This window comes from Humulus lupulus, chromosome 4, assembly GCF_963169125.1.
Source record: "Humulus lupulus chromosome 4, drHumLupu1.1, whole genome shotgun sequence".
NCBI classification, from domain to species: Eukaryota; Viridiplantae; Streptophyta; class Magnoliopsida; order Rosales; family Cannabaceae; genus Humulus; species Humulus lupulus.
In genome coordinates, this window is record NC_084796.1 from 58,204,223 (window position 1) to 58,213,526 (window position 9,304).

Here is a 9,304-nt window from a genome sequence, read left to right on the forward strand (position 1 = left end):
CCACTGCTGAAAAGCTTTTCACAATTCCATGGCGAACACAAAAGCTTGTGTAGTGTTCGTTGTCGAATTGAGTTCCACTGTCAGAAACAATCTTGTATGGAAACCCATAGATGAAAATGATATTCTTCATGACAAATTCCAGTACTTTCTTGGAAGTGATCGTCGCCAATGGCTCCACTACACACAACTTAGTGAAATAGTCAACGAGGACCACTACATACTTGAATCCGCCCCGTTCGGTAGAGAGTTGGCCTATCAAGTCAATCCTCGCACTGGGAAAGGTCATGGGCTTTGCATCTGCTTCAATTCATTCGGAGGGGCTCTCTGTAATGCCCCAAATCTGCTAATAAAGCTTAATGCCTTGATTAGCGTGACGGGAGGGCAATAATTGATTTAATTGTACTATTATGTGATTAATTGCGATATATGTGCATTAGTACTTAATTACTTGACTTATAATATAATGTGAATATATATATATATGCATGTTTAGGTGAATTAAATATGTGTGCGGGCCTGTTTTGGTTATTAAGGGCATGTTTGTTGTAACGCCCTGGTTAGCCAAGATCGTTACATTGTGTATTTAAATAGTGCTTAACTCGCTAAACGAGTCATTAGGCCATAAACGTGCATCTAAATGTGATTAATGGTCCAAGGTTAAAAATTTTTAGTAAAAAAGGAATGGATATTTCATTTAAACATTAAACTGTACATGGGATCCCATAATAAACGTTTACAAAGTTATTTGCAATTTCAAAAGGGTCATTACAACTCAAAAGTTAAAACCTGTCAACCTAAGCGGCAAAAATAGGGTTTAACCCTAGTTCCTCTGAGAAACCATGGCCGTGGTGGTCAAGTGGCCGCATATGCACACATCGCCACCTAAGCTCTCCAACTCATGACTGGTCCATCTTTTCTTTCCCCTTACCTGCACCACATAGCACCCATGAGCCAAGGCCCTGCAAGAAAACTTAAATATGCTCATAAGCAGTTAACAATATATTATCAAACCATAATAAGCATGCCTAGCAGTAATAATCCTACTCATGCATGCATACCATCCATATAAATGACTACGACATCATATGGGACCAAATGCCCTAAATAAATGATTAACTGATTCATATCGGGGCCCATTGCCCAAGTACATGACTAATAAGTCACACTGGGGCTCAGCGCCCTAGAATATGGGACTAATAAGTCAACCCAGGGCCCATTGCCCTATCCTCTGTATAACCAACCTTGGGGCTGACCCAGCGTACATGGAACTTTAGTTTTCCATGACCATTGGGTCAGACAAGCGTATAATGCGCTCCTGATTAGGTCTAACCATATCGACCAGCGCTCATCGCACTATTGCCGCCCTTGACTCATAAGTCAATGCTTTTCAACCAACACTTAGTGCTATTGCCGTCCTTAACTGATAAGTCAATGCTTTTCCAATTATACAATCCTAACATGCATTCATCACATAACAAATATCCATATACAGAGCACTCAACATGCTTAATCAATAATTCACAAACATAATCATAATCATGCACATTTACAAGGGTCCAAGCCCTAATCAAATCTGTATTCAACATTCGGGCCAAGCCCTAATCATGTACATCACATATTGGGTGCAGTTTTCTTACCTCAGGTCTGAGTGAAATGTAAAATAAGAACGACCCTTGAGCACGATCCTGATCCCGAGCCCCTAGAGATAACCTAGTCACAACCAAGTATAGAATCCCATCAAAATGAGTAATTAAAGGCTTCCGGACCAAGCCCTAGCCTTCGGGACATTGAATCGTACTAAACCGGGTAGTAGGATTGATCCCGAGCCTTTAGGTTTGAGTTCCCACACTCAAAATCTCCCCAAGGCCCAAAATCCCTTGCTCCGCAGCCCCCAAACATTTGAGCTTTGGCCCGCTCAAGTCAGAGGCCCGAGCCTCTTCCACATCTACACAAGCGTTGTGGCGCACACTCACAGGCATCGCGGCTCAAAAGCCTCACAATTCACCTACTTCTGCTTCGATCAAGAGACTCGCGACGTCCCAAGAAGAGGGCCGCGACTTGACTTGCAAACTCAAATTTTCCTTCATTTTTCTTATGCCAATTCCCTCCATAAACCTATCCAAACATAGCCAAATCCCATAAACAAAGTTCCCAAACAACTCAGCAGCCCAAAACTGTAATGCCCCAAATTTCCTAATAAGGTTTAGGACCTTGATTAGGAGGCCGGGAGGGCCATAATTGCTTTATTATGCTATTTAATGATAATATGCATGTTTAGGTGTATTAAATATGCATGTGAACCCATTTGTGATTAATTGGGTGATTTTCATATTTTGGCCATTTCGGGCATTTTTGGTATATATGTGAAATGGGCGTGGTGCTTTGTTATTATTTGGTTATGTCAGGGTTACCCAACACAAGACGATCCTAGGAGGTAAGCTAGTGGGAAAGTCACAACGAGATTTAAGCTTGACTTGGAGTAAGTCAAGGGGTATTTAGAGCATTACCGGGTTATTGGGTAATGGGAATTAATATTTGGTGATAAATTGGGAGTTAGTAAGATCAGGGGGAAATTCTGGAAGTTTTGACTATAATATCCCCGGGGGTGTTTTCGGGACCCCGAGCATTAGGTTTTATTGGAAGCTACTTAAGCTTGAAGTAACCTTTTAAGAAATAAAAAGAACGTTCTGTACGTTCTCTCTCCTTAAAAGTTTCCTTTTCGTCTCCCGATCGCGTTTTCAAAGATAACTTGAGTTCTAGGACTCGGATTCAAGCGAGGATCGAGGCATAACAATCCTAAGGAAAATTAGAAGCTTATTAGTCGGAGGATTTAGTTGGAAACAACTCAATCAGAGGTAATTCAAGTTTTAAGTTCTAAATTTTTAAAGTTTTTAAGCTTGAATTAGACTTTGTGTTTTGGTGAGTTTTTGGGTGATTTGAGACTTGGGTTTTGTTGGTTTTGGATGATGGGGATGTTTGGGAACTTTGATTTTTGAGTTTGGAGATGTTTGGATATGCTTTTGGGAGGTTTTAAAAGGTTGAAAACGAGAAAAAATGGCTGGTTCGAGGTAGGGCCGCGGCCCTGTTCTTGGGCGCCGCGGCCCAAGCTTGATGAAACAGGTGGAGGTTCTGTTTTGCCTAAGGGTCGCGGTGCTTGCCGGGAGGGCCGCGTCGCTTGTTGTCATTTTTGGGAAAATTAATGTTTTGAGCATGGGAACTTAACTCTAAGGGCCTGGGATTGATCCCACTACCTAGTTGAGTGGGATTTGTTGTCCCGGAGGCTTGGGTTGGGCTTGGAAGTATTTATTTACTCATTTTGATGAGGTTTTATATTATGGTTATGACTAGTTTATCACTAGGGGCTTGGAATTGGGATCGTGCTTGTGGCTCATTTGTTGGCAACCTGTGCTTGGACCAAAGGTAAGAAAACTGCACCCCATATGTGACATGCATGGTTATGTTTGATGCATGTTGGATGTTTAAATGTAAACATTGATAGCATAATGAATGCTTGGCAATTTTGCCCATTTGCATATGATTATTATTGAGGCATGCTGGATGATTAAGTGTGATGCATGTGAAGCACGAGAAACATGAGATTAGGGCATGCCATGAATGATGAATATGAGATTGGTCAGAGCTTGAGTCTCTGTGTTTGTGCATGATCATTATTATGCTCGCAATTGTTAAGTAAGCATGTTGAATGCCTCATCTTTGGATGTGTGACATATGATATATGTTTGGTAGCAATGCTTACTTGTGCATGGTACTAACTCATTAGTCAGAATTGGCAAAGGTGTTAGTATCAACTGTGAAGCTGTGACTCATTAGTCAGGTTCAGCAGTGGTGCTGGACACTGGTCACATAGCGCTGACTCATTAGTCAGGACGGCCTTAGCGTGTTTCATGCAAGCCAACAAAGATTAGATCTAATCGACTTTCTGCATTGAATGACTCAAATGAGCATTAATGCCGGACCGACCTCAAGTTCGATGAATATTAAAAAGCGCTTGTCTAGCCAAAGGCTAGTCATTTAGAGCCAGGGCCAGCGAGCCCCGTGACTGTTATGTCACATGGCTATGGGCACCGGCCCCACAGTGACGTGCTTGTCAGTCACTTAGTATGGTTTAACAGGACCTCAAAGTGATATTCACTCATCTGATCAGAGCTATGAGATCTGTATGATCATTTTGATCATCATATGCATGACTTTGCGTGCTGAGCCCCGTAGTGACTTGCTTGTTGGTCACTCAGTATGGTTTACCAGAACCTCAAATGTTGAAACACTCATCTGATTAGGACTGACTTGATAGTCCTCCAAACAGAAGGGCAGGATTTCTTATCCTGGATACCCCAGCATTGTGTGAATTCATTTGCATGCTTGAATAAAGCTATGTTTGCTAGGCATGCCAGATATGACCTGATATCATGATATGACTATTCATGAGCATATGAGTTTTCTTGCTGGGCTTCGGCTCACGGGTGCTATGTGGTGCAGGTAAAGGCAAAAGGAAGCTGGACCATCCTTGAGTTGGAGAGCTTAGGTGATGACGTGTACATATGCAGCTGCTCGACCAATACTTGGGCGAGGTTTGAAAGAGGAACTATGGTTAAACCCTGTTTTGCCGCTTAGGGTCCCACACATATATCACATATATGCCAAATATACCCATAACGGGCCAAATTACAAAAATTTCCCTTATAATAAGAAACAGGCCCACATGCATATTTAATACACCTAAACATGCATATCAAGTCATATTATAATATAACTCACATAATCATGCTATGATATACATAAATATCACATAAGCACATAATTTCCATAATTTTCCATCTTGGCCAGACCCCCTAATCAAGGCCCTAAGCCTTATTAGGTAATTTGAGACGTTACAACTATCCCCCCCTCACAATAATTTCATCCTTGAAATTTTACCTGAACAACTCAAGATATTGATTCCGCATATCTGATTCCAGCTCTCAGGTCGCTTCCTCGACCTTGTTGTTCCTCCATAATACCTTAACCAAAGGTACAGTTTTGTTTCTCAAGACCTTGTCCTTCCTGTCTAGTATCTGGATTGGCTGTTCCTCATAGGAGAGATCTACCTCAAGCTCCAGATTTTTGTAACTCAATACATGAGTCACGTCTGACATATATTTTTGAAGAGCCGAAATATGAAATACATTGTGTGAGGTAAGGCCAACGTATAGGCCACCTGACCAATCATCTCCAGGATCTCAAATGGTCCCACAAATCTAGGGCTCAGCTTGCCCTTCTTCCCAAATCTCCTCACCCTTTTCCATGGTGAGACTCTAAGGAAGACATAGTCTCCCACTTGGAACTCCACGTTCCTACGTTTGGGATCAGCATAACTTTTCTGTCTGCTATGAGAAGTGAGCATCCGAGCTCTGATCTTCTCAATAACCTCATTGGTCCTCTGTACTGACTCAGGAACCAAGTATTTCCTTTCTCCCGTCTCATCCCAATGAATGGGAGACCCGCATTTCCTACCATACAACATCTCATAAGGAGCCACCCCAATGGTTGACTGGTAGCTGTTATTGTAGGAAAAGTCTATGAAAGGCAAATACTTACTCAAGGACCCATCAAAGTCCAGCACACATGCTCGCAGCATGTCCTATAATATCTGAATCATCCTCTCAGATTGTCCATCTGTCTGAGGATGATAAGCAATACTGAACTTTAGTTGCGTACCCATAGCCTTCTGCAAACTTTCCCAAAACTTGGAAGTAAATGTGGGGTCCTGGTTTGACACAATCGACCTCGGAGCCCCATGAAGGCGCACAATCTCTCTCACATAAAGATCTGCATACTGGTCAACTGTATAAGTCATCCTCACTATTAAGAAGTGAGCTAATTTGGTGTATCGATCCACGATAACCCACACAGAATCATGTTTACCCACAGTCTTGGGCAACCCTACCATGAAATCCATCGTGATGTCCTCCCATTTGCACTCTGGGATGTCCAGAGGTTGTAATAGCCCTACTGGCCTCTAATTCTCAACCTTGACTAGTTGACATGTCAAGCACTTAGCCACATATTCGGTTACATCCCTCTTCATCCCAGGTCACCAATATAGCGAGGATTTAAAGCTAAGGATTTACCCTTGGTGGTATTAAAGGGCTAGAATTGATCTAAGGGGTATTTTGGTCATTTTAAAGCTAACGATAAACTTAGACCTTAGGAGTCTAGAACTAAGCAAAAGTAACTTAGTCTCTCAGCCCTTCCTCTTTCTCTCTCTCGTGTAACACTCTCCCTCTCTAAGGTTTGGAGGTTTTGGTGAAACTCTTGGGAAATTTGCTCAGGATTTGAGGCTGGGAACTTGGGAAAATCAAGCAAGGAGGAAGTTTGAGGCAGCTGAGGGTCGAAATCATCTCTGAGGTTAGGTGTAAGTCTTGAGTTCTTTGTGATTTTCTACTGTAGTTAGAGGTTTTCTTGAGGTTTAAACCTTAGGTTGGTTTTGGATTTTTGGTAAGGGTTTGGAGTAGTTTTTAAGCTACTTATAATGATTATGTTGTATTGATATGAGTTCTGGACTAAATTCTGGGTTTAGGTATTGTTTAGGGTGGATTTTAGTGAAATTGGCTCGAGAAAACGCAGAGGAATTTTGGGTTCTGGAGCTTGAGTATCGGCCTTGTTCTTCAGGTGCCACGACTCGCATGAACCCATAAGGCTTAGGAGGTCTCTGAAATCACCAAGGCACTGAGATGTAGGTTAGGGTGCCCCCGCGGCCTATGTACCCCAGGAGAGAGCCTTGGGCTCTCTTACTTGTAGCATGTCGTGGCCCTAGGGGCTGGGCCATGGCTCAAATTAAGGGAAATGACCAAAACAGGGTTTTAAGCTCAGAGGTCCAGTTTAGTAAAATTCAAGGTCCCAGAGGCTGGAATATTATTCAGAAGTTTTTAATTAGTTTAGGGTTTCATGGATATTTATTATTATTGCGTTGTGACTAGGTTTTATCGTTAAGGCTCGGGTTTAGGGGATCATGCTCAGGATCGCACTATACGGTTAGCTCGGGACTCAGGTAAGAAAACAGTTTGTGCCCGTAGAGTAGGGCATGGCCCGATCATCTGTGTTTAGTGTTATTTAAAATTTTTTATAATTTTTATGCCATGTTTGTGTGTTTATGATTGATCGGCGAAGGCCAGGATCGACGAAGGCTGGGATCGATGAAGGCTGGGATCGGCAAAGGCCGGGAACGGCAACAAGCATGTTGAATGCAGGTCGAACGACAATAGGCATGTTGAATGCAAGCTGCCATGGCATGGCCATCTAGGGTGGTGTACTCACCCGTTCGGTGAATACCATGAACCTAGAGCCTGGTAAAGCACCTTGGTCAGCATAGGCCGCTATGTGAATAGTCTGTAGTATCTGTTTAAAGTTATGCATTTATTGGGATGAATTGTTATATGCTATGTGTGTGGATTTTTCTTGTTAGGCCTTGGCTCACGGGTGCTCTATGGTGCAGGTAAGGGCAAGGGAAAGGCCGACCAAGCATGAGTTAGAGGGCATGGAGCAGTGCGTACATGTTTGGCCTACCTGGTCGCCATGGTTGGGGTTTTCTTGGGGAACGTGTTATAAACGTTCGATTTTGTCGCCTAGGTCGACTGTACATTAACTTTTGGGTTGTAAATACTTTTTAAACAATATTTTGGGATCCCAATGTAACACTTTTATGATTCAAATGAATGTCCAACCTTTTCTATTAAACTTTCACTAAATGAGTCTTTATTTTGATTTAATCACACTTTTTGGTCTAATAACTCAATTAGCGAGCTAATGGCACATTTTAAAATCACATGGTAATGGCCCTAGGAAGGTAGGGCGTTACACTATCAAAATTTTGGCAAACCATTGGAACTTGTCGCACTTTCTCACGTACTCCATGGAGTCCTCATTCATGATAGGCTAAAAATAACTTTGTTGGAGTATCTAATTAGAGAGGCTCTGCCCTCCAACGTGACAAAATCCTTCGTGGACCTCTTGCAACAAGGTTTTGGCCTCCTCCTTGGTGACACATATCAGTAGCGGCATCGAATGTCCTCTTCGGTATAGGCGACCGTCCTGTATGACATAGCGGGGTGCTTGGTAAAGCATCTTCCTTGCCGAGTTGCGATCCGATGGGATGACACTTTCACTTAGATATTTGACGATGGGGATCATCCATGTCTCTTCCTCATCAATTAGAATTGAGGTATTGTGGTCGCCACTGGTGGCATCTCCAAGGGCGTGGTTGCTAGTGGCGTGGAAGTCGATGGCGAGGCTGCCAAAGGTGCGGTCACCAATGGTGTCGTCCGTGGCGGGGCTGAAGTTGGGCACTGCTAAGAACTCGATTGGAATGCTTCGCTCGCTAACTTTTGCTGATGCAATGACGTTGGAATTTTGCTCTCTAGGGACTTGTTTGATCGTATATCAATGAAACTGGGCAAGAATGTCTTTGGCTTTGGTGAGGTAGGTGGTCATGCGTAGTCCGTGGGCCTGGTACTCGCCAAGGATTTGGTTGACCACCAATTGTGAGTCCTTTCTGATCATTAGGCACTTAGCTTTCAATTCATTTTCCATGTGCAATCTCGCTAATAACGCCTCATACTTTACTTCATTATTTGTTGCAGCAAAACCAAACCTTAGTGCGTAATGGATGAGATGGCCTTTGAGGTCACTAAGATTAGGCCTTCCTCAGCAATATGCTCGATGGAGGCGCCATCCACATAAACTTGCCAATAGTCTTCCCTTGGTCGTTGGTCGTCATCCATCGCCTATGGTCACCGATTGCATTCGAATATGAAGTCAGCGAGGACTTGTCCCTCTATCATTGTCCTTGGCTGATAGGCGATCTCGAACTATCCAAACTCAATGACCCATTTTAACAGGCGACCTGAGGCATCAAGGAACAACAAGACTTGCCTGAGGGGTTGGTCTGTCAACACCTTGATCAGATGGGCTTGGAAGTGCGGTCGCAGTTTCTAGGATGCTAGCACCAAATAGTAAGTGAGCTTTGCCATTTGGGGATATCACGTCTCGACATCTTTTAGTCGCTTTCTGATGTAGTGGACATGTGACGCCCTTCATCACTATGGCTGCTTTCTGGAATGACGACCAGCCCTACAAACCAACACGAGTCTTTTCAGCATGCTTTGTCCTCACTCACATGCTTCCTAGGAAAACTTCCTAGGAGGTCACCCATCCCTAGATTACCCCAGGTCAAGCACGCTTAACTTAAGAGTTCTCAAGTGATGGGCTACCGAAAAGAAGATGCATCTTGTTGATATAGGTAGTACCC